Raw genomic sequence first — 26,424 nt, forward strand, 5'->3', positions numbered from 1 at the left:
AGTGAACGATCAATGCGTAGACAGTTTAAGACATTACTCTTATGGAGAAAAGTCCGCATGGTGCTTATTGTGTTCAATGCCGATGCAATTTTTGTGTTTCATCAACACTCTGAAGGTCCACCGATTACAGAATGCATCCAGATGTGCTTCGGAAGCTCCTACTAGTCTTCCAGGGAACGATCAAGCGTAGACAGTTAAGGACATTACTCCCATGGAGAAAAGTTCGCATGGTGCTTATTGTGTTCAATGCCGATGCAATTTTTTTGTTTCATCAACACTGAGAAGGTCCACAGGTTACAGAATGCATCCAGATGTGCTTCGGAAACTACTACTAGTCTTCCAGTGTACGATCAAAGAGTAGACAGTTTAAGACATTACTCCCATGGAGAAAAGTCCGCATGGTGCTTATTGTGTTCAATGGCGATGCAATTTTTGTGTTTCATCAACACTCTGAAGGTCCACAGATTACAGAATGCCTCCAGATGTGCATCGGAATCTACTACTAGTCTTCCAGTGAACGATCAATGCGTAGACAGTTTAAGACATTACTCTTATGGAGAAAAGTCCGCATGGTGCTTATTGTGTTCAATGCCGATGCAATTTTTGTGTTTCATCAACACTCTGAAGGTCCACCGATTACAGAATGCATCCAGATGTGCTTCGGAAGCTCCTACTAGTCTTCCAGGGAACGATCAAGCGTAGACAGTTTAAGACATTACTCCCATGGAGAAAAGTTCGCATGGTGCTTATTGTGTTCAATGCCGATGCAATTTTTTTGTTTCATCAACACTGAGAAGGTCCACAGGTTACAGAATGCATCCAGATGTGCTTCGGAAACTACTACTAGTCTTCCAGTGTACGATCAAAGAGTAGACAGTTTAAGACATTACTCCCATGGAGAAAAGTCCGCATGGTGCTTATTGTGTTCAATGGCGATGCAATTTTTGTGTTTCATCAACACTCTGGAGGTCCACAGATTACAGAATGAATCCAGATGTGCTTCGGAAACTACTACTAGTCTTCCAGTGTACGATCAAAGCGTAGACAGTTTAAGACATTACTCCCATGGAGAAAAGTTCGCATGGTGATTATTGTGTTCAATGCCGATGCAATTTTTGTGTTTCATCAACACTCTGAAGGTCCACAGATTACAGAATGCAACCAGATGTGCTTCGGAAGCTACTACTAGTCTTCCAGGGAACGATCAAAGCGTAGACAGTTTAAGACATTACTCTCATGGAGAAAAGTCCGCATGGTGCATATTGTGTTCAATGCCGATGCAATTTCTGTGTTTCATCAACACTCTGAAGATCCACTGATTACAGAATGCATCGAGATGTGCTTCGGAAACTACTACTAGTCTTCCAGGGAACGTTAAAACGTAGACAGTTTAAGACATTACTCTCATGGAGAAAATTCCGCATGGTGCTTATTGTGTTCGATGCCGATTCAATTTCTGTGTTTCATCAACACTCTGAAGGTCCGCAGATTACAGAATGCCTCCAGATGTGCTTCGGAAACTACTACTAGTCTTCCAGTGTACGATCAAAGCGTAGACAGTTTAAGACATTACTCCCATGGAGAAAAGTCCGCATGGTGTTTTTTGTGTTCAATGCCGATGCAATTTTTGTGTTTCATCAACACTCTGAAGGTCCACAGAATACAGAATGCCTCCAGATGTGCATCGGAAACTACTACTGGTCTTCCAGTGAACGATCAATGCGTAGACAGTTTAAGACATTACTCTCATGGAGAAAAGTTCGCATGGTGCTTATTGTGTTCAATGCCGATGCAATTTTTGTGTTTCATCAACACTCAGAAGGTCCACAGGTTACAGAATGCTTCCAGATGTGCTTCGGAAACTAATACTAGTCTTCCAGGAAACGATCAAAGCGTAGACATTTTAAGACATTACTCCCAAGGAGAAAAGTCCGCATGGTGCTTATTGTGTTCAATGCCGATGCAATTTTTGGGTTTCATCAACACTCTGAAGGTCCACAGAATACAGAATGCCTCCAGATGTGCATCGGAAACTACTACTGGTCTTCCAGTGAACGATCAATGCGTAGACAGTTTAAGACATTACTCTCATGGAGAAAAGTTCGCATGGTGCTTATTGTGTTCAATGCCGATGCAAATTTTGTGTTTCATCAACACTCAGAAGGTCCACAGGTTACAGAATGCTTCCAGATGTGCTTCGGAAACTAATACTAGTCTTCCAGGAAACGATCAAAGCGTAGACATTTTAAGACATTACTCCCAAGGAGAAAAGTCCGCATGGTGCTTATTGTGTTCAATGCCGATGCAATTTTTGGGTTTCATCAACACTCTGAAGGTAAACAAATTACAGAATGCATCCAGATATGCTTCGGAAACTACTACTAGTCTTCCAGGGAACGATCAAATTGTAGACAGTTTAAGACATTATACTCATGGAGAAAAGTCCGCATGGTGCTTATTTTGTTCAATGGCGATGCAATTTCTGTGTTTCATCAACACTCTGAAGGTATACAGATTACAGAATGCCTCCAGATGTGCTTCGGAAACTACTGCTAGTCTTCCAGTGAACGATCACAGCTTAGACAGTTTAAGACGTTACTCTCATGGAGAAAGGTCCGCATGGTGCTTATTGTGTTCAATGCCGATTCAATTTCTGTGTTTCATCAACACTCTGAAGGTCCACAGATTACAGAATGCCTCCAGATGTGCTTCGGAAACTACTACTAGTCTTACAGTGAACGATCAAAGCATAGACAGTTTAAGACATTACTCTCATGGAGAAAAGTACGCATGGTGCTTATTGTGTTCAATGCCGATTCAATTTCTGTTTTTTATCAACACTGTAAAGGTCCACAGATTACAGAATACATCCAGATATTCTTCGGAAACTACTACTTGTCTTCCTGAGTACGATCAAAGCGTAGACAGTTTAAGAAATTACTCCCATGGAGAAAAGTCCGCATGGTGCTTATTGTGTTCAATGCCGATGATATTTTTGTGTTTCATCAACACTCTGAAGGTTCACAGATTACAGAATGCATCCAGATGTGCTTCGGAAACTGCTACTAGTCCTCCAGGGAACGTTTAAAGCGTAGACAGTTTAAGACATTACTCTCATGGAGAAAAGTCCGCATGGTGCTTATTGTGTTCGATGCCGATTCAATTTCTGTGTTTCATCAACACTCTGAAGGTCCGCAGATTACAGAATGCCTCCAGATGTGCTTCGGAAACTACTACTAGTCTTCCAGTGTACGATCAATGCGTAGACAGTTTAAGACATTACTCCTATGGAGAAAAGTCCGCATGGTGTTTTTTGTCTGCAATGCCGATGCAATTTTTGTGTTTCATCAACACTCTGAAGGTCCACAGATTACAGAATGCCTCCAGATGTGCATCGGAAACTACTACTAGTCTTCCAGTGAAAGATCAACGCGTAGACAGTTTAAGACATTACTCTCATGAAGAAAAGTCCGCATGGTGCTTATTGTGTTCAATGCCGATGCAATTTTTGTGTTTCATCAACACTCTGAAGGTCCACCGATTACAGAATGCATCCAGATGTGCTTCGGAAGCTACTACTAGTCTTCCAGGGAACGATCAAGCGTAGACAGTTTAAGACATTACTCCCATGGAGAAAAGTTCGCATGGTGCTTATTGTGTTCAATGCCGATGCAATTTTTTTGTTTCATCAACACTGAGAAGGTCCACAGGTTACAGAATGCATCCAGATGTGCTTCGGAAACTACTACTAGTCTTCCAGTGTACGATCAAAGAGTAGACAGTTTAAGACATTACTCCCATGGAGAAAAGTCCGCAAGGTGCTTATTGTGTTCAATGCCGATGCAATTTTTGTGTTTCATCATCACTCTGGAGGTCCACAGATTACAGAATGAATCCAGATGTGATTCGGAAACTACTACTAGTCTTCCAGGGAACGTTAAAACGTAGACAGTTTAAGACATTACTCTCATGGAGAAAATTCCGCATGGTGCTTATTGTGTTCGATGCCGATTCAATTTCTGTGTTTCATCAACACTCTGAAGGTCCGCAGATTACAGAATGCCTCCAGATGTGCTTCGGAAACTACTACTAGTCTTCCAGTGTACGATCAAAGCGTAGACAGTTTAAGACATTACTCCCATGGAGAAAAGTCCGCATGGTGTTTTTTGTGTTCAATGCCGATTCAATTTTTGTGTTTCATCAACACTCTGAAGGTCCACAGAATACAGAATGCCTCCAGATGTGCATCGGAAACTACTACTAGTCTTCCAGTGAACGATCAATGCGTAGACAGTTTAAGACATTACTCTCATGGAGAAAAGTCCGCATGGTGCATATTGTGTTCAATGCCGATGCAATTTTTGTGTTTCATCAACACTCTGAAGGTCCACCGATTACAGAATGCATCCAGATGTGCTTCGGAAACTACTACTAGTCTTCCAGGAAACGATCAAAGCGTAAACAGTTTAAGACATTACTCCCATGGAGAAAAGTTCGCATGGTGCTTATTGTGTTCAATGCCGATGCAATTTTTGTGTTTCATCAACACTCAGAATGTCCACAGGTTACAGAATGCTTCCAGATGTGCTTCGGAAACTAATACTAGTCATCCAGGGAACGATCAAAGCGTAGACATTTTAAGACATTACTCCCATGGAGAAAAGTCCGCATGGTGCTTATTGTGGTCAATGCCGATGCAATTCTGGTGTTTCATCAACACTCTAATGGTCCACAAATTACAGAATGCTTCCAGATGTACTTTGGAAACTACTACTAGTCTCACAGGGAACGATCAAAACGTAGACAGTTTAAGACATTACTCCCATGGAGAAAAGTCCGCATGGTGCTTATTGTGTTCAATGCCGATGCAATTTTTGGGTTTTATCAACACTCTGAAGGTAAACAAATTACAGAATGCATCCAGATGTGCTTCGGAAACTACTACTAGTCTTCCAGGGAACGATCAAATCGTAGACAGTTTAAGACATTACTCTCATTGAGAAAAGTGAGCATGGTGCTTATTTTGTTCAATGGCGATGCAATTTCTGTGTTTCATCAACACTCTGAAGGTCCACAGATTACAGATTCAATCCAGATGTGCTTCGGAAACTACTCCTAGTCTTCCAGTGTACGATCAAAGCGTAGACAATTTAAGACATTGCTCCCATGGAAAAAAGTCGGCATGGTGCTTATTGTGTTCAATGCCGATGGAATTTTTGTGTTTCATCAACACTCTGTAGTTCCACAGATTACAGAATGCCTCCAGATGTGCCTCGGAAACTACTACTACTCTTCCAGGGAACGATCAAAGCGTAGACAGTTTAAGACATTACTCCCATGGACAAAACTCCGTGTGATGTTTATCGTGTTCAATGCCGATGCAATTTTTGTGTTTCATCATTACTCTGAAGTTCCACAGATTACAGAATGCATGCAGATGTGCTTCGGAAACTACTACTAGTCTTCCAGGGAACGATCAAAGCGTAGACAGTTTGAGACATTACTCCCATGGAGAAAAGTTCGCATGGTGCTTATTGTGTTTAATGCCGATGAAATTTCTGTGTTTCATCAACACTCTGAAGGTATACGGATTACAGAATGCCTACAGTTTTGCTTCGGAAACTACTGCTAGTCTTCCAGTGAACGATCACAGTGTAGACAGTTTAAGACATTACTCTCATGGAGAAAAGTCCGCATGTTGCTTATTGTGTTCAATGCCGATTCAATTTCTGTGTTTCATCAACACTCTGAAGGTCCACAGTTTACAGAATGCATCCAGATGTGCTTCGGAAACTACTACTAGTCTTCCAGGGAACGATCAAAGCGTAGACAGTTTAAGACATTACTCTCATGGAGAAAAGTCCGCATGGTGCATATTGTGTTCAATGCCGATGCAATTTTGTGTTTCATCAACACTCCTAAGATCCACAGATTACAGAATGCATCACGATTTGCTTCGGAAACTACTACTAGTCTTCCAGGGAACGCTTAAAGGGTAGACAGTTTAAGACATTACTCTCATGGAGAAAAGTCGGCATGGTGCTTATTGTGTTCAATGCCGATTCAATTTCTGTGTTTCGTCAACACTCTGAAGGTCCGCAGATTACAGAATGCCTCCAGATGTGCTTGGAAACTACTACTAGTCTTCCAGGGAACGATCAAAGCGTAGACAGTTTAAGACATTACTCTCATGGAGAAAAGTCCGCATGGTGATTATTGTGTTCAATTCCAAATCAATTTCAGCGTTTCATCAACACTCTGAAGGTCCACAGATTACAGAATGCCTCCAGATGTGCTTGGAAACGACTACTAGTCTTCCAAGGAACGATCAAAGCGTAGACAGTTTAAGACATTACTCTCATGGAGAAAAGTCCGCATGGTGATTATTGTGTTTAATTCCAAATCAATTTCAGCGTTTCATCAACACTCTGAAGGTCCACAGATTACAGAATGCCTGCAGATGTGCTTCGGAAACTACCACTAGTCTTCCTGTGAACGATCAAAGCGTAGACAGTTTAAGACATTACTCCCATGGAGAAAACTCCGCATGATGTTTTTTGTGTTCAATGCCGATGCAATTTTTGTGTTTCATCAACACTCTAAAGGTCCACAGATTACAGAATGCCTCCAGATGTGCATCGGAAACTACTACTAGTCTTCCAGTGAACGATCAATGCGTAGACAGTTTAAGACATTACTCTCATGGAGAAAAGTCCGCATGGTGCTTATTGTGTTCAATGCCGATGCAGTTTTTGTGTTTCATCAACACTCAGAAGGTCCACAGGTTACAGAATGCTTCCAGATGTGCTTCGGAAACTACTACTAGTCATCCAGGGAACGATCAAAGTGTAGACATTTTAAGACATTACTCCCATGGAGAAAAGTCCGCATGGTGCTTATTGTGGTCAATGCCGATGCAATTTTGGAGTTTCATCAACACTCTGATGGTCCACAAATTACAGAATGCATCCAGATGTACTTTGGAAACTACTACTAGTCTCACAGGGAACGATCAAAACGTAGACAGTTTAAGACATTACTCCCATAGAGAAAAGTCCGCATGGTGCATATTGTGTTCAATGCCGATGCAATTTTTGGGTTTCATCAACACTCTGAAGGTAAACAAATTACAGAATGCATCCAGATGTGGTTCGGAAACTACTACTAGTCTTCCAGGGAACGATCAAATCGTAGACAGTTTAAGACATTACTCTCATGGAGAAAAGTCCGCATGGTGCTTATTTTGTTCAATGGCGATGCAATTTCTGTGTTTCATCAACACTCTGAAGGTCCACAGATTACAGATTAAATCCAGATGTGCTTCGGAAACTACTCCTAGACTTCCAGTGTACGATCAAAGCGCAGACAATTTAAGACATTACTCCCATGCAAAAAAGTCGGCATGGTGCTTATTGTGTTCAATGCCGATGCAATTTTTGTGTTTCATCAACACTCTGAAGTTCCACAGATTACAGAATGCCTCCAGATGTGCCTCGAAAACTACTACTACTCTTCCAGGGAACGATCAAAGCGTAGACAGTTTAAGACATTACTCCCATGGACAAAACTCCGTGTGATGTTTATCGTGTTCAATGCCGATGCAATTTTTGTGTTTCATCAACACTCTGAAGTTCCACAGATTACAGAATGCATGCAGATGTGCTTCGGAAACTACTACTAGTCTTCCAGGGAACGATCAAAGCGTAGACAGTTTGAGACATTACTCCCATGGAGAAAAGTTCGCATGGTGCTTATTGTGTATAATGCCGATGAAATTTCTGTGTTTCATCAACACTCTGAAGGTATACGGATTACAGAATGCCTACAGTTTTGCTTCGGAAACTACTGCTAGTCTTCCAGTGAACGATCACAGTGTAGAGAGTTTAAGACATTACTATCATGGAGAAAAGTCCGCATGTTGCTTATTGTGTTCAATGCCGATTCAATTTCTGTGTTTCATCAACACTCTGAAGGTCCACAGTTTACAGAATGCATCGAGATGTGCTTCGGAAACTACTACTAGTCTTCCAGGGAACGATCAAAGCGTAGACAGTTTAAGACATTACTCTCATGGAGAAAAGTCCGCATGGTGCATATTGTGTTCAATGCCGATGCAATTTTGTGTTTCATCAACACTCCTAAGATCCACAGATTACAGAATGCATCACGATTTGCTTCGGAAACTACTACTAGTCTTCCAGGGAACGATCTAAACGTAGATAGTTTAAGACATTACTCCCATGGAGAAAACTCCGCATGACGTTTTTTGTGTTCAATGCCGATGGAATTTTTGTGTTTCATCAACACTCTGAAGTTCCACAGATTACAGAATGCATGCAGATGTGCTTCGGAAACTACTACTAGTCTTCCAGGGAACGATCAAAGCGTAGACAGTTTAAGACATTACTCCCATGGAGAAAAGTCCGCATGGTGCTTATTGTGTTCAATGCCGATGCAATTTTTGTATTTCATCAACACTCTGAAGGTCCACAGATTACAGAATGCCTCCAGATGTGCTTCGGAAACTACTACTAGTCTTCCAGTGTACGATCAAATCGTAGACAGTTTAAGACATTACTCTCATGGAGAAAAGTCCGCATGGTGCTTATTTTGTTCAATGGCGATGCAATTTCTGTGTTTCATCAACACTCTGAAGGTCCACAGATTACAGATTCAATCCAGATGTGCTTCGGAAACTACTCCTAGTCTTCCAGTGTACGATCAAAGCGTAGACAATTTAAGACATTACTCCCATGGAAAAAAGTCGGCATGGTGCTTATTGTGTTCAATGCCGATTCAGTTTTTGGGTTTCATCAACACTCTGAAGGTAAACAGATAACAGAATGCATCCAGATGTGCTTCGGAAACTACTACTACTCTTCCAGGGAACGTTCTAAACGTAGATAGTTTAAGACATTACTCCCATGGAGAAAACTCCGCATGATGTTTTTTGTGTTCAATCCCGATGCAATTTTTGTGTTTCATCAACACTCTGAAGGTCCACAGATTACAAAATGCCTCCAGATGTGCATCGGAAACTACTACTAGTCTTCCAGTGAACGAACAATGCGTAGACACTTTAAGACATTACTCTCATGGAGAAAAGTCCGCATGGTGCTTATTGTGTTCAATGCCGATGCAATTTTTGTGTTTCATCAACACTCAGAAGGTCCACAGGTTACAGAATGCTTCCAGATGTGCTTCGGAAACTACTACTAGTCATCCAGGGAACGATCAAAGCGTAGACATTTTAAGACATTACTCCCATGGAGAAAAGTCCGCATGGTGCTTATTGTGTTCAATGCCGATTCAATTTCTGTGTTTCGTCAACACTCTGAAGGTCCGCAGATTACAGAATGCCTCCAGATGTGCTTCGGATACTACTACTAGTCCTCCAGGGAACGATCAATGCGTAAACAGTTTAACACATTACTAACATGGAGAAAAGTCCACATGGTGCTTATTATGTTCAATGCCGATGCAGTTTTTGGGTTTCATCCACACTCTGAAGGTAAACAGATAACAGAATGCATCCAGATGTGCTTCGGAAACTACTACTAGTCTTCCAGGGAACGATCTAAACGTAGATAGTTTAAGACATTACTCCCATGGAGAAAACTCCGCATGAAGTTTTTTGTGTTCAATGCCGATGCAATTTTTGTGTTTCATCAACACTCTGAAGTTCCACAGATTACAGAATGCATGCAGATGTGTTTCGGAAACTACTACTAGTCTTCCAGGGAACGATCAAAGCGTAGACAGTTTAAGACATTACTCCCATGGAGAAAAGTGCGCATGGTGCTTATTGTGTTCAATGCCGATGCAATTTTTGTATTTCATCAACACTCTGAAGGTCCACAGATTACAGAATGCCTCCAGATGTGCTTCGGAAACTACTACTAGTCTTCCAGTGTACGATCAAAGCGTAGACAGTTTAAGACATTACTCCCATAGAGAAAAGTCCGCATGGTGCTTTTTGTGTTCAATGCCGATGCAATTTTTGTGTTTCATCAACACTCTGAAGGTCCACGGATTACAGAATGCCACCAGATGTGCATCGGAAACTACTACTAGTCTTCCAGTGAACGATCAAAGCGTAGACAGTTTAAGACATTACTCTAATGGAGAAAAGTCCGCATGGTGCTTATTGTGTTCAATGCCGATGCAATTTTTGGGTTTCATCAACACTCTGAAGGTAAACAAATTACAGAATGCATCATGATGTGCTTCGGAAACTACTACTAGTCTTCCAGGGAACGATGAAATCGTAGACAGTTTAAGACATTACTCTCATGGAGAAAAGTCCGCATGGTGCTTTTTTTGTTCAATATCGATGCAATTTCTGTGTTTCATCAACACTCTGAAGGTCCACAGATTACAGATTCAATCCAGATGTGCTTCGGAAACTACTCCTAGTCTTCCAGTGTACGATCAAAGCGTAGACAATTTAAGACATTACTCCCATGGAAAAATGTCGGCATGGTGCTTATTGTGTTCAATGCCGATGGAATTTTTGTGTTTCATCAACACTCTGAAGTTCCACAGATTACAGAATGCCTCCAGATGTGCCTCGGAAACAACTACTACTCTTCCAGGGAACGATCAAATCGTAGACAGTGTAAGACATTACTCCCATGGACAAAAATCCGTGTGATGTTTATCGTGTTCAATGCCGATGCAATTTTTGTGTTTCGTCAACACTCTGAAGTTCCACAGATTACAGAATGCATGCAGATGTGCTTCGGAAACTACTACTAGTCTTCCAGGGAACGATCAAAGCGTAGACAGTTTGAGACTTTACTCCCATGGAAAAAAGTTCGCATGGTGCTTATTGTGTTCAATGCCGATGCAATTTCTGTGTTTCATCAACACTCTGAAGGTATACAGATTACAGAATGCCTCCAGATGTGCTTCGGAAACTACTGCTAGTCTTCCAGTGAACGATCACAGCTTAGACAGTTTAAGACATTACTCTCATGGAGAAAAGTCCGCATGGTGCTTATTTTGTTCAATGGCGATGCAATTTCTGTGTTTCATCAACACTCTGAAGGTCCACAGATTACAGATTCAATCCAGATGTGCTTCGGAAACTACTCCTAGTCTTCCAGTGTACGATCAAAGCGTAGACAATTTAAGACATTACTCCCATGGAAAAAAGTCGGCATGGTGCTTATTGTGTTCAATGCCGATTCAGTTTTTGGGTTTCATCAACACTCTGAAGGTAAACAGATAACAGAATGCATCCAGATGTGCTTCGGAAACTACTACTACTCTTCCAGGGAACGTTCTAAACGTAGATAGTTTAAGACATTACTCCCATGGAGAAAACTCCGCATGATGTTTTTTGTGTTCAATCCCGATGCAATTTTTGTGTTTCATCAACACTCTGAAGGTCCACAGATTACAAAATGCCTCCAGATGTGCATCGGAAACTACTACTAGTCTTCCGGTGAACGAACAATGCGTAGACACTTTAAGACATTACCCTCATGGAGAAAAGTCCGCATGGTGCTTATTGTGTTCAATGCCGATGCAATTTTTGTGTTTCATCAACACTCTGAAGGTCCGCCGATTACAGAATGCATTTAGATGTGCTTCGGAAACTACTACTAGTCTTCCAGGAAACGATCAAAGCGTAAACAGTTTAAGACATTACTCCCATGGAGAAAAGTTCGCATGGTGCTTATTGTGTTCAATGCCGATGCAATTTTTGTGTTTCATCAACACTCAGAAGGTCCACAGGTTACAGAATGCTTCCAGATATGCTTCGGAAACTACTACTAGTCATCCAGGGAACGATCAAAGCGTAGACATTTTAAGACATTACTCCCATGGAGAAAAGTCCGCATGGTGCTTATTGTGTTCAATGCCGATTCAATTTCTGTGTTTTGTCAACACTCTGAAGGTCCGCAGATTACAGAATGCCTCCAGATGTGCTTCGGATACTACTACTAGTCCTCCAGGGAACGATCAATGCGTAAACTGTTTAACACATTACTAACATGGAGAAAAGTTTACATGGTGCTTATTATGTTCAATGCCGATGCAGTTTTTGGGTTTCATCAACACTCTGAAGGTAAACAGATAACAGAATGCATCCAGATGTGCTTCGGAAACTACTACTAGTCTTCCAGGGAACGATCTAAACGTAGATAGTTTAAGACATTACTCCCATGGAGAAAACTCCGCATAAAGTTTTTTGTGTTCAATGCCGATGCAATTTTTGTGTTTCATCAACACTCTGAAGTTCCACAGATTACAGAATGCATGCAGATGTGTTTCGGAAACTACTACTAGTCTTCCAGGGAACGATCAAAGCGTAGACAGTTTAAGACATTACTCCCATGGAGAAAAGTCCGCATGGTGCTTATTGTGTTCAATGCCGATGCAATTTTTGTATTTCATCAACACTCTGAAGGTCCACAGATTACAGAATGCCTCCAGATGTGCTTCGGAAACTACTACTAGTCTTCCAGTGTACGATCAAAGCGTAGACAGTTTAAGACATTACTCCCATAGAGAAAAGTCCGCATGGTGCTTTTTGTGTTCTATGCCGATGCAATTTTTGTGTTTCATCAACACTCTGAAGGTCCACGGATTACAGAATGCCACCAGATGTGCATCGGAAACTGCTACTAGTCTTCCAGTGAACGATCAAAGCGTAGACAGTTTAAGACATTACTCTAATGGAGAAAAGTCCGCATGGTGCTTATTGTGTTCAATGCCGATGCAATTTTTGGGTTTCATCAACACTCTGAAGGTAAACAAATTACAGAATGCATCATGATGTGCTTCGGAAACTACTACTAGTCTTCCAGGGAACGATCAAATCGTAGACAGTTTAAGACATTACTCTCATGGAGAAAAGTCCGCATGTTGCTTTGTTTGTTCAATGGCGATGCAATTTCTGTGTTTCATCAACACTCTGAAGGTCCACAGATTACAGATTCAATCCAGATGTGCTTCGGAAACTACTCCTAGTCTTCCAGTGTACGATCAAAGCGTAGACAATTTAAGACATTACTCCCATGGAAAAAAGTCGGCATGGTGCTTATTGTGTTCAATGCCGATGGAATTTTTGTGTTTCATCAACACTCTGAAGTTCCACAGATTACAGAATGCCTCCAGATGTGCCTCGGAAACAACTACTACTCTTCCAGGGAACGATCAAAGCGTAGACAGTGTAAGACATTACTCCCATGGACAAAAATCCGTGTGATGTTTATCGTGTTCAATGCCGATGCAATTTTTGTGTTTCATCAACACTCTGAAGTTTCACAGATTACAGAATGAATGCAGATGTGCTTCGGAAACTACTACTAGTCTTCCAGGGAACGATCAAAGCGTAGACAGTTTGAGACTTTACTCACATGGAAAAAAGTTCGCATGGTGCTTATTGTGTTCAATGCCGATGCAATTTCTGTGTTTCATCAACACTCTGAAGGTATACAGATTACAGAATGCCTCCAGATGTGCTTCGGAAACTACTGCTAGTCTTCCAGTGAACGATCACAGCTTAGACAGTTTAAGACATTACTCTCATGGATAAAAGTCCGCATGGTGCTTATTTTGTTCAATGGCGATGCAATTTCTGTGTTTCATCAACACTCTGAAGGTCCACAGATTACAGATTCAATCCAGATGTGCTTCGGAAACTACTCCTAGTCTTCCAGTCTACGATCAAAGCGTAGACAATTTAAGACATTACTCCCATGGAAAAAAGTCGGCATGGTGCTTATTGTGTTCAATGCCGATTCAGTTTTTGGGTTTCATCAACACTCTGAAGGTAAACAGATAACAGAATGCATCCAGATGTGCTTCGGAAACTACTACTACTCTTCCAGGGAACGTTCTAAACGTAGATAGTTTAAGACATTACTCCCATGGAGAAAACTCCGCATGATGTTTTTTGTGTTCAATCCCGATGCAATTTTTGTGTATCATCAACACTCTGAAGGTCCACAGATTACAAAATGCCTCCAGATGTGCATCGGAAACAACTACTAGTCTTCCGGTGAACGAACAATGCGTAGACACTTTAAGACATTACTCTCATGGAGAAAAGTCCGCATGGTGCTTATTGTGTTCAATGCCGATGCAATTTTTGTGTTTCATCAACACTCTGAAGGTCCACCGATTACAGAATGCATCCAGATGTGCTTCGGAAACTACTACTAGTCTTCCAGGAAACGATCAAAGCGTAAACAGTTTAAGACATTACTCCCATGGAGAAAAGTTCGCATGGTGCTTATTGTGTTCAATGCCGATGCAATTTTTGTGTTTCATCAACACTCAGAAGGTCCACAGGTTACAGAATGCTTCCAGATATGCTTCGGAAACTAGTACTAGTCATCCAGGGAACGATCAAAGCGTAGACATTTTAAGACATTACTCCCATGGAGAAAAGTCCGCATGGTGCTTATTGTGTTCAATGCCGATTCAATTTCTGTGTTTTGTCAACACTCTGAAGGTCAGCAGATTACAGAATGCCTCCAGATGTGCTTCGGATACTACTACTAGTCCTCCAGGGAACGATCAATGCGTAAACAGTTTAACACATTACTAACATGGAGAAAAGTCCACATGGTGCTTATTATGTTCAATGCCGATGCAGTTTTTGGGTTTCATCAACACTCTGAAGGTAAACAGATAACAGAATGCATCCAGATGTGCTTCGGAAACTACTACTAGTCTTCCAGGGAACGATCTAAACGTAGATAGTTTAAGACATTACTCCCATGGAGAAAACTCCGCATGAAGTTTTTTGTGTTCAATGCCGATGCAATTTTTGTGTTTCATCAACACTCTGAAGTTCCACAGATTACAGAATGCATCCAGATGTGTTTCGGAAACTACTACTAGTCTTCCAGGGAACGATCAAAGCGTAGACAGTTTAAGACATTACTCCCATGGAGAAATGTCCGCATGGTGCTTATTGTGTTCAATGCCGATGCAATTTTTGTATTTCATTAACACTCTGAAGGTCCACAGATTACAGAATGCCTCCAGATGTGCTTCGGAAACTACTACTAGTCTTCCAGTGTACGATCAAAACGTAGACAGTTTAAGACATTACTCCCATAGAGAAAAGTCCGCATGGTGCTTTTTGTGTTCTATGCCGATGCAATTTTTGTGTTTCATCAACACTCTGAAGGTCCACGGATTACAGAATGCCACCAGATGTGCATCGGAAACTACTACTAGTCTTCCAGTGAACGATCAAAGCGTAGACAGTTTAAGACATTACTCTAATGGAGAAAAGTCCGCATGGTGCTTATTGTGTTCAATGCCGATGCAATTTTTGGGTTTCATCAACACTCTGAAGGTAAACAAATTACAGAATGCATCATGATGTGCTTCGGAAACTACTACTAGTCTTCCAGGGAACGATCAAATCGTAGACAGTTTAAGACATTACTCTCATGGAGAAAAGTCCGCATGGTGCTTTGTTTGTTCAATGGCGATGCAATTTCTGTGTTTCATCAACACTCTGAAGGTCCACAGATTACAGATTCAATCCAGATGTGCTTCGGAAACTACTCCTAGTCTTCCAGTGTACGATCAAAGCGTAGACAATTTAAGACATTACTCCCATGGAATAAAGTCGGCATGGTGCTTATTGTGTTCAATGCCGATGGACTTTTTGTGTTTCATCAACACTCTGAAGTTCCACAGATTACAGAATGCCTCCAGATGTGCCTCGGAAACAACTACTACTCTTCCAGGGAACGATCAAAGCGTAGACATTGTAAGACATTACTCCAATGGACAAAAATCCGTGTGATGTTTATCGTGTTCAATGCCGATGCAATTTTTGTGTTTCATCAACACTCTGAAGTTCCACAGATTACAGAATGCATGCAGATGTGCTTCGGAAACTACTACTAGTCTTCCAGGGAACGATCAAAGCGTAGACAGTTTGAGACATTACTCCCATGGAAAAAAGTTCGCATGGTGCTTATTGTGTTCAATGCCGATGCAATTTCTGTGTTTCATCAACACTCTGAAGGTATACAGATTACAGAATGCCTCCAGATGTGCTTCCGAAACTACTACTAGTCTTCCAGGAAACGATCAAAGCGTAAACAGTTTAAGACATTACTCCCATGGAGAAAAGTTCGCATGGTGCTTATTGTGTTCAATGCCGATGCAATTTTTGTGTTTCATCAACACTCAGAAGGTCCACAGGTTACAGAATGCTTCCAGATATGCTTCGGAAACTAGTACTAGTCATCCAGGGAACGATCAAAGCGTAGACATTTTAAGACATTACTCCCATGGAGAAAAGTCCGCATGGTGCTTATTGTGTTCAATGCCGATTCAATTTCTGTGTTTTGTCAACACTCTGAAGGTCAGCAGATTACAGAATGCCTCCAGATGTGCTTCGGATACTACTACTAGTCCTCCAGGGAACGATCAATGCGTAAACAGTTTAACACATTACTAACATGGAGAAAAGTCCACATGGTGCTTATTATGTTCAATGCCGATGCAGTTTTTGGGTTTCATCAACACTCTGAAGGTAAACAGATAACAGAATGCATCCAGATGTGCTTCGGAAACTACTACTAGTCTTCCAGGGAACGATCTAAACGTAGATAGTTTAAGACATTACTCCCATGGAGAAAACTCCGCATGAAGTTTTTTGTGTTCAATGCCGATGCAATTTTTGTGTTTCATCAACACTCTGAAGTTCCACAGATTACAGAATGCATCCAGATGTGTTTCGGAAACTACTACTAGTCTTCCAGGGAACGATCAAAGCGTAGACAGTTTAAGACATTACTCCCATTGAGAAATGTCCGCATGGTGCTTATTGTGTTCAATGCCGATGCAATTTTTGTATTTCATCAACACTCTGAAGGTCCACAGATTACAGAATGCCTCCAGATGTGCTTCGGAAACTACTACTAGTCTTCCAGTGTACGATCAAAACGTAGACAGTTTAAGACATTACTCCCATAGAGAAAAGTCCGCATGGTGCTTTTTGTGTTCTATGCCGATGCAATTTTTGTGTTTCATCAACACTCTGAAGGTCCACGGATTACAGAATGCCACCAGATGTGCATCGGAAACTACTACTAGTCTTCCAGTGAACGATCAAAGCGTAGACAGTTTAAGACATTACTCTAATGGAGAAAAGTCCGCATGGTGCTTATTGTGTTCAATGCCGATGCAATTTTTGGGTTTCATCAACACTCTGAAGGTAAACAAATTACAGAATGCATCATGATGTGCTTCGGAAACTACTACTAGTCTTCCAGGGAACGATCAAATCGTAGACAGTTTAAGACATTACTCTCATGGAGAAAAGTCCGCATGGTGCTTTGTTTGTTCAATGGCGATGCAATTTCTGTGTTTCATCAACACTCTGAAGGTCCACAGATTACAGATTCAATCCAGATGTGCTTCGGAAACTACTCCTAGTCTTCCAGTGTACGATCAAAACGTAGACAATTTAAGACATTACTCCCATGGAAAAAAGTCGGCATGGTGCTTATTGTGTTCAATGCCGATGGACTTTTTGTGTTTCATCAACACTCTGAAGTTCCACAGATTACAGAATGCCTCCAGATGTGCCTCGGAAACAACTACTACTCTTCCAGGGAACGATCAAAGCGTAGACAGTGTAAGACATTACTCCAATGGACAAAAATCCGTGTGATGTTTATCGTGTTCAATGCCGATGCAATTTTTGTGTTTCATCAACACTCTGAAGTTCCACAGATTACAGAATGCATGCAGATGTGCTTCGGAAACTACTACTAGTCTTCCAGGGAACGATCAAAGCGTAGACAGTTTGAGACATTACTCCCATGGAAAAAAGTTCGCATGGTGCTTATTGTGTTCAATGCCGATGCAATTTCTGTGTTTCATCAACACTCTGAAGGTATACAGATTACAGAATGCCTCCAGATGTGCTTCGGAAACTACTACTAGTCTTCCAGGAAACGATCAAAGCGTAAACAGTTTAAGACATTACTCCCATGGAGAAAAGTTCGCATGGTGCTTATTGTGTTCAATGCCGATGCAATTTTTGTGTTTCATCAACACTCAGAAGGTCCACAGGTTACAGAATGCTTCAAGATGTGCTTCGGAAACTACTACTAGTCATCCAGGGAACGATCAAAGCGTAGACATTTTAAGACATTACTCCCATGGAGAAAAGTCCGCATGGTGCTTATTGTGTTCAATGCCGGTTCAATTTCTGTGTTTTGTCAACACTCTGAAGGTCCGCAGGTTACAGAATGCCTCCAGATGTGCTTCGGATACTACTACTAGTCCTCCAGGGAACGATCAATGCGTAAACAGTTTAACACATTACTAACATGGAGAAAAGTCCACATGGTGCTTGTTATGTTCAATGCCGATGCAGTTTTTGGGTTTCATCAACACTCTGAAGGTAAACAGATAACAGAATGCGTCCAGATGTGCTTCGGAAACTACTACTAGTCTTCCAGGGAACGATCTAAACGTAGATAGTTTAAGACATTACTCCCATGGAGAAAACTCCGCATGAAGTTTTTTGTGTTCAATGCCGATGCAATTTTTGTGTTTCATCAACACTCTGAAGTTCCACAGATTACAGAATGCATGCAGATGTGTTTCGGAAACTACTACTAGTCTTCCAGGGAACGATCAAAGCGTAGACAGTTTAAGACATTACTCCCATGGAGAAAAGTCCGCATGGTGCTTATTGTGTTCAATGCCGATGCAATTTTTGTATTTCATCAACACTTTGAAGGTCCACAGATTACAGAATGCCTCCAGATGTGCTTCGGAAACTACTACTAGTCTTCCAGTGTACGATCAAAGCGTAGACAGTTTAAGACATTACTCCCATAGAGAAAAGTCCGCATGGTGCTTTTTGTGTTCAATGCCGATGCAATTTTTTGGGTTTCATCAACACTCTGAAGGTAAACAAATTACAGAATGCATCATGATGTGCTTCGGAAACTACTACTAGTCTTCCAGGGAACGATCAAATCGTAGACAGTTTAAGACATTACTCTCATGGAGAAAAGTCCGCATGGTGCTTTTTTTGTTCAATGGCGATGCAATTTCTGTGTTTCATCAACACTCTGAAGGTCCACAGATTACAGATTCAATCCAGATGTGCTTCGGAAACTACTCCTAGTCTTCCAGTGTACGATCAAAGCGTAGACAATTTAAGACATTACTCCCATGGAAAAAAGTCGGCATGGTGCTTATTGTGTTCAATGCCGATGGAATTTTTGTGTTTTATCAACACTCTGAAGTTCCACAGATTACAGAATGCCTCCAGATGTGCCTCGGAAACAACTACTACTCTTCCAGGGAACGATCAAAGCGTAGACAGTGTAAGACATTACTCCCATGGACAAAAATCCGTGTGATGTTTATCGTGTTCAATGCCGATGCAATTTTTGTGTTTCATCAACACTCTGAAGTTCCACAGATTACAGAATGCATGCAGATGTGCTTCGGAAACTACTACTAGTCTTCCAGGGAACGATCAAAGCGTAGACAGTTTGAGACATTACTCCCATGGAAAAAAGTTCGCATGGTGCTTATTGTGTTCAATGCCGATGCAATTTCTGTGTTTCATCAACACTCTGAAGGTATACAGATTACAGAATGCCTCCAGATGTGCTTCGGAAACTACTGCTAGTCTTCCAGTGAACGATCACAGCTTAGACAGTTTAAGACATTACTCTCATGGAGAAAGGTCCGCATGGTGTTATTGTGTTCAATGCCGATTCAATTTCTGTGTTTCATCAACACTCTGAAGGTCCACAGATTACAGAATGCCTCCAGATGTGCTTCGGAAACTACTACTAGTCTTACAGTGAACGATCAAAGCATAGACAGTTTAAGACATTACTCTCATGGAGAAAGGTCCGCATGGTGTTATTGTGTTCAATGCCGATTCAATTTCTGTGTTTCATCAACACTCTGAAGGTCCACAGATTACAGAATGCCTCCAGATGTGCTTCGGAAACTACTGCTAGTCTTCCAGTGAACGATCACAGCTTAGACAGTTTAAGACATTACTCTCATGGAGAAAAGTCCGCATGGTGCTTATTTTGTTCAATGGCGATGCAATTTCTGTGTTTCATCAACACTCTGAAGGTCCACAGATTACAGATTCAATCCAGATGTGCTTCGGAAACTACTCCTAGTCTTCCAGTGTACGATCAAAGCGTAGACAATTTAAGACATTACTCCCATGGAAAAAAGTCGGCATGGTGCTTATTGTGTTCAATGCCGATTCAGTTTTTGGGTTTCATCAACACTCTGAAGGTAAACAGATAACAGAATGCATCCAGATGTGCTTCGGAAACTACTACTACTCTTCCAGGGAACGTTCTAAACGTAGATAGTTTAAGACATTACTCCCATGGAGAAAACTCCGCATGATGTTTTTTGTGTTCAATCCCGATGCAATTTTTGTGTTTCATCAACACTCTGAAGGTCCACAGATTACAAAATGCCTCCAGATGTGCATCGGAAACTACTACTAGTCTTCCGGTGAACGAACAATGCGTAGACACTTTAAGACATTACCCTCATGGAGAAAAGTCCGCATGGTGCTTATTGTGTTCAATGCCGATGCAATTTTTGTGTTTCATCAACACTCTGAAGGTCCGCCGATTACAGAATGCATTTAGATGTGCTTCGGAAACTACTACTAGTCTTCCAGGAAACGATCAAAGCGTAAACAGTTTAAGACATTACTCCCATGGAGAAAAGTTCGCATGGTGCTTATTGTGTTCAATGCCGATGCAATTTTTGTGTTTCATCAACACTCAGAAGGTCCACAGGTTACAGAATGCTTCCAGATATGCTTCGGAAACTACTACTAGTCATCCAGGGAACGATCAAAGCGTAGACATTTTAAGACATTACTCCCATGGAGAAAAGTCCGCATGGTGCTTATTGTGTTCAATGCCGATTCAATTTCTGTGTTTTGTCAACACTCTGAAGGTCCGCAGATTACAGAATGCCTCCAGATGTGCTTCGGATACTACTACTAGTCCTCCAGGGAACGATCAATGCGTAAACTGTTTAACACATTACTAACATGGAGAAAAGTTTACATGGTGCTTATTATGTTCAATGCCGATGCAGTTTTTGGGTTTCATCAACACTCTGAAGGTAAACAGATAACAGAATGCATCCAGATGTGCTTCGGAAACTACTACTAGTCTTCCAGGGAACGATCTAAACGTAGATAGTTTAAGACATTACTCCCATGGAGAAAACTCCGCATAAAGTTTTTTGTGTTCAATGCCGATGCAATTTTTGTGTTTCATCAACACTCTGAAGTTCCACAGATTACAGAATGCATGCAGATGTGTTTCGGAAACTACTACTAGTCTTCCAGGGAACGATCAAAGCGTAGACAGTTTAAGACATTACTCCCATGGAGAAAAGTCCGCATGGTGCTTATTGTGTTCAATGCCGATGCAATTTTTGTATTTCATCAACACTCTGAAGGTCCACAGATTACAGAATGCCTCCAGATGTGCTTCGGAAACTACTACTAGTCTTCCAGTGTACGATCAAAGCGTAGACAGTTTAAGACATTACTCCCATAGAGAAAAGTCCGCATGGTGCTTTTTGTGTTCTATGCCGATGCAATTTTTGTGTTTCATCAACACTCTGAAGGTCCACGGATTACAGAATGCCACCAGATGTGCATCGGAAACTGCTACTAGTCTTCCAGTGAACGATCAAAGCGTAGACAGTTTAAGACATTACTCTAATGGAGAAAAGTCCGCATGGTGCTTATTGTGTTCAATGCCGATGCAATTTTTGGGTTTCATCAACACTCTGAAGGTAAACAAATTACAGAATGCATCATGATGTGCTTCGGAAACTACTACTAGTCTTCCAGGGAACGATCAAATCGTAGACAGTTTAAGACATTACTCTCATGGAGAAAAGTCCGCATGTTGCTTTGTTTGTTCAATGGCGATGCAATTTCTGTGTTTCATCAACACTCTGAAGGTCCACAGATTACAGATTCAATCCAGATGTGCTTCGGAAACTACTCCTAGTCTTCCAGTGTACGATCAAAGCGTAGACAATTTAAGACATTACTCCCATGGAAAAAAGTCGGCATGGTGCTTATTGTGTTCAATGCCGATGGAATTTTTGTGTTTCATCAACACTCTGAAGTTCCACAGATTACAGAATGCCTCCAGATGTGCCTCGGAAACAACTACTACTCTTCCAGGGAACGATCAAAGCGTAGACAGTGTAAGACATTACTCCCATGGACAAAAATCCGTGTGATGTTTATCGTGTTCAATGCCGATGCAATTTTTGTGTTTCATCAACACTCTGAAGTTTCACAGATTACAGAATGAATGCAGATGTGCTTCGGAAACTACTACTAGTCTTCCAGGGAACGATCAAAGCGTAGACAGTTTGAGACTTTACTCACATGGAAAAAAGTTCGCATGGTGCTTATTGTGTTCAATGCCGATGCAATTTCTGTGTTTCATCAACACTCTGAAGGTATACAGATTACAGAATGCCTCCAGATGTGCTTCGGAAACTACTGCTAGTCTTCCAGTGAACGATCACAGCTTAGACAGTTTAAGACATTACTCTCATGGATAAAAGTCCGCATGGTGCTTATTTTGTTCAATGGCGATGCAATTTCTGTGTTTCATCAACACTCTGAAGGTCCACAGATTACAGATTCAATCCAGATGTGCTTCGGAAACTACTCCTAGTCTTCCAGTCTACGATCAAAGCGTAGACAATTTAAGACATTACTCCCATGGAAAAAAGTCGGCATGGTGCTTATTGTGTTCAATGCCGATTCAGTTTTTGGGTTTCATCAACACTCTGAAGGTAAACAGATAACAGAATGCATCCAGATGTGCTTCGGAAACTACTACTACTCTTCCAGGGAACGTTCTAAACGTAGATAGTTTAAGACATTACTCCCATGGAGAAAACTCCGCATGATGTTTTTTGTGTTCAATCCCGATGCAATTTTTGTGTATCATCAACACTCTGAAGGTCCACAGATTACAAAATGCCTCCAGATGTGCATCGGAAACAACTACTAGTCTTCCGGTGAACGAACAATGCGTAGACACTTTAAGACATTACTCTCATGGAGAAAAGTCCGCATGGTGCTTATTGTGTTCAATGCCGATGCAATTTTTGTGTTTCATCAACACTCTGAAGGTCCACCGATTACAGAATGCATCCAGATGTGCTTCGGAAACTACTACTAGTCTTCCAGGAAACGATCAAAGCGTAAACAGTTTAAGACATTACTCCCATGGAGAAAAGTTCGCATGGTGCTTATTGTGTTCAATGCCGATGCAATTTTTGTGTTTCATCAACACTCAGAAGGTCCACAGGTTACAGAATGCTTCCAGATATGCTTCGGAAACTAGTACTAGTCATCCAGGGAACGATCAAAGCGTAGACATTTTAAGACATTACTCCCATGGAGAAAAGTCCGCATGGTGCTTATTGTGTTCAATGCCGATTCAATTTCTGTGTTTTGTCAACACTCTGAAGGTCAGCAGATTACAGAATGCCTCCAGATGTGCTTCGGATACTACTACTAGTCCTCCAGGGAACGATCAATGCGTAAACAGTTTAACACATTACTAACATGGAGAAAAGTCCACATGGTGCTTATTATGTTCAATGCCGATGCAGTTTTTGGGTTTCATCAACACTCTGAAGGTAAACAGATAACAGAATGCATCCAGATGTGCTTCGGAAACTACTACTAGTCTTCCAGGGAACGATCTAAACGTAGATAGTTTAAGACATTACTCCCATGGAGAAAACTCCGCATGAAGTTTTTTGTGTTCAATGCCGATGCAATTTTTGTGTTTCATCAACACTCTGAAGTTCCACAGATTACAGAATGCATCCAGATGTGTTTCGGAAACTACTACTAGTCTTCCAGGGAACGATCAAAGCGTAGACAGTTTAAGACATTACTCCCATGGAGAAATGTCCGCATGGTGCTTATTGTGTTCAATGCCGATGCAATTTTTGTATTTCATTAACACTCTGAAGGTCCACAGATTACAGAATGCCTCCAGATGTGCTTCGGAAACTACTACTAGTCTTCCAGTGTACGATCAAAACGTAGACAGTTTAAGACATTACTCCCATAGAGAAAAGTCCGCATGGTGCTTTTTGTGTTCTATGCCGATGCAATTTTTGTGTTTCATCAACACTCTGAAGGTCCACGGATTACAGAATGCCACCAGATGTGCATCGGAAACTACTACTAGTCTTCCAGTGAACGATCAAAGCGTAGACAGTTTAAGACATTACTCTAATGGAGAAAAGTCCGCATGGTGCTTATTGTGTTCAATGCCGATGCAATTTTTGGGTTTCATCAACACTCTGAAGGTAAACAAATTACAGAATGCATCATGATGTGCTTCGGAAACTACTACTAGTCTTCCAGGGAACGATCAAATCGTAGACAGTTTAAGACATTACTCTCATGGAGAAAAGTCCGCATGGTGCTTTGTTTGTTCAATGGCGATGCAATTTCTGTGTTTCATCAACACTCTGAAGGTCCACAGATTACAGATTCAATCCAGATGTGCTTCGGAAACTACTCCTAGTCTTCCAGTGTACGATCAAAGCGTAGACAATTTAAGACATTACTCCCATGGAATAAAGTCGGCATGGTGCTTATTGTGTTCAATGCCGATGGACTTTTTGTGTTTCATCAACACTCTGAAGTTCCACAGATTACAGAATGCCTCCAGATGTGCCTCGGAAACAACTACTACTCTTCCAGGGAACGATCAAAGCGTAGACATTGTAAGACATTACTCCAATGGACAAAAATCCGTGTGATGTTTATCGTGTTCAATGCCGATGCAATTTTTGTGTTTCATCAACACTCTGAAGTTCCACAGATTACAGAATGCATGCAGATGTGCTTCGGAAACTACTACTAGTCTTCCAGGGAACGATCAAAGCGTAGACAGTTTGAGACATTACTCCCATGGAAAAAAGTTCGCATGGTGCTTATTGTGTTCAATGCCGATGCAATTTCTGTGTTTCATCAACACTCTGAAGGTATACAGATTACAGAATGCCTCCAGATGTGCTTCCGAAACTACTACTAGTCTTCCAGGAAACGATCAAAGCGTAAACAGTTTAAGACATTACTCCCATGGAGAAAAGTTCGCATGGTGCTTATTGTGTTCAATGCCGATGCAATTTTTGTGTTTCATCAACACTCAGAAGGTCCACAGGTTACAGAATGCTTCCAGATATGCTTCGGAAACTAGTACTAGTCATCCAGGGAACGATCAAAGCGTAGACATTTTAAGACATTACTCCCATGGAGAAAAGTCCGCATGGTGCTTATTGTGTTCAATGCCGATTCAATTTCTGTGTTTTGTCAACACTCTGAAGGTCAGCAGATTACAGAATGCCTCCAGATGTGCTTCGGATACTACTACTAGTCCTCCAGGGAACGATCAATGCGTAAACAGTTTAACACATTACTAACATGGAGAAAAGTCCACATGGTGCTTATTATGTTCAATGCCGATGCAGTTTTTGGGTTTCATCAACACTCTGAAGGTAAACAGATAACAGAATGCATCCAGATGTGCTTCGGAAACTACTACTAGTCTTCCAGGGAACGATCTAAACGTAGATAGTTTAAGACATTACTCCCATGGAGAAAACTCCGCATGAAGTTTTTTGTGTTCAATGCCGATGCAATTTTTGTGTTTCATCAACACTCTGAAGTTCCACAGATTACAGAATGCATCCAGATGTGTTTCGGAAACTACTACTAGTCTTCCAGGGAACGATCAAAGCGTAGACAGTTTAAGACATTACTCCCATTGAGAAATGTCCGCATGGTGCTTATTGTGTTCAATGCCGATGCAATTTTTGTATTTCATCAACACTCTGAAGGTCCACAGATTACAGAATGCCTCCAGATGTGCTTCGGAAACTACTACTAGTCTTCCAGTGTACGATCAAAACGTAGACAGTTTAAGACATTACTCCCATAGAGAAAAGTCCGCATGGTGCTTTTTGTGTTCTATGCCGATGCAATTTTTGTGTTTCATCAACACTCTGAAGGTCCACGGATTACAGAATGCCACCAGATGTGCATCGGAAACTACTACTAGTCTTCCAGTGAACGATCAAAGCGTAGACAGTTTAAGACATTACTCTAATGGAGAAAAGTCCGCATGGTGCTTATTGTGTTCAATGCCGATGCAATTTTTGGGTTTCATCAACACTCTGAAGGTAAACAAATTACAGAATGCATCATGATGTGCTTCGGAAACTACTACTAGTCTTCCAGGGAACGATCAAATCGTAGACAGTTTAAGACATTACTCTCATGGAGAAAAGTCCGCATGGTGCTTTGTTTGTTCAATGGCGATGCAATTTCTGTGTTTC

This window comes from Schistocerca gregaria, chromosome 9, assembly GCF_023897955.1.
Source record: "Schistocerca gregaria isolate iqSchGreg1 chromosome 9, iqSchGreg1.2, whole genome shotgun sequence".
Taxonomy (NCBI): domain Eukaryota; kingdom Metazoa; phylum Arthropoda; class Insecta; order Orthoptera; family Acrididae; genus Schistocerca; species Schistocerca gregaria.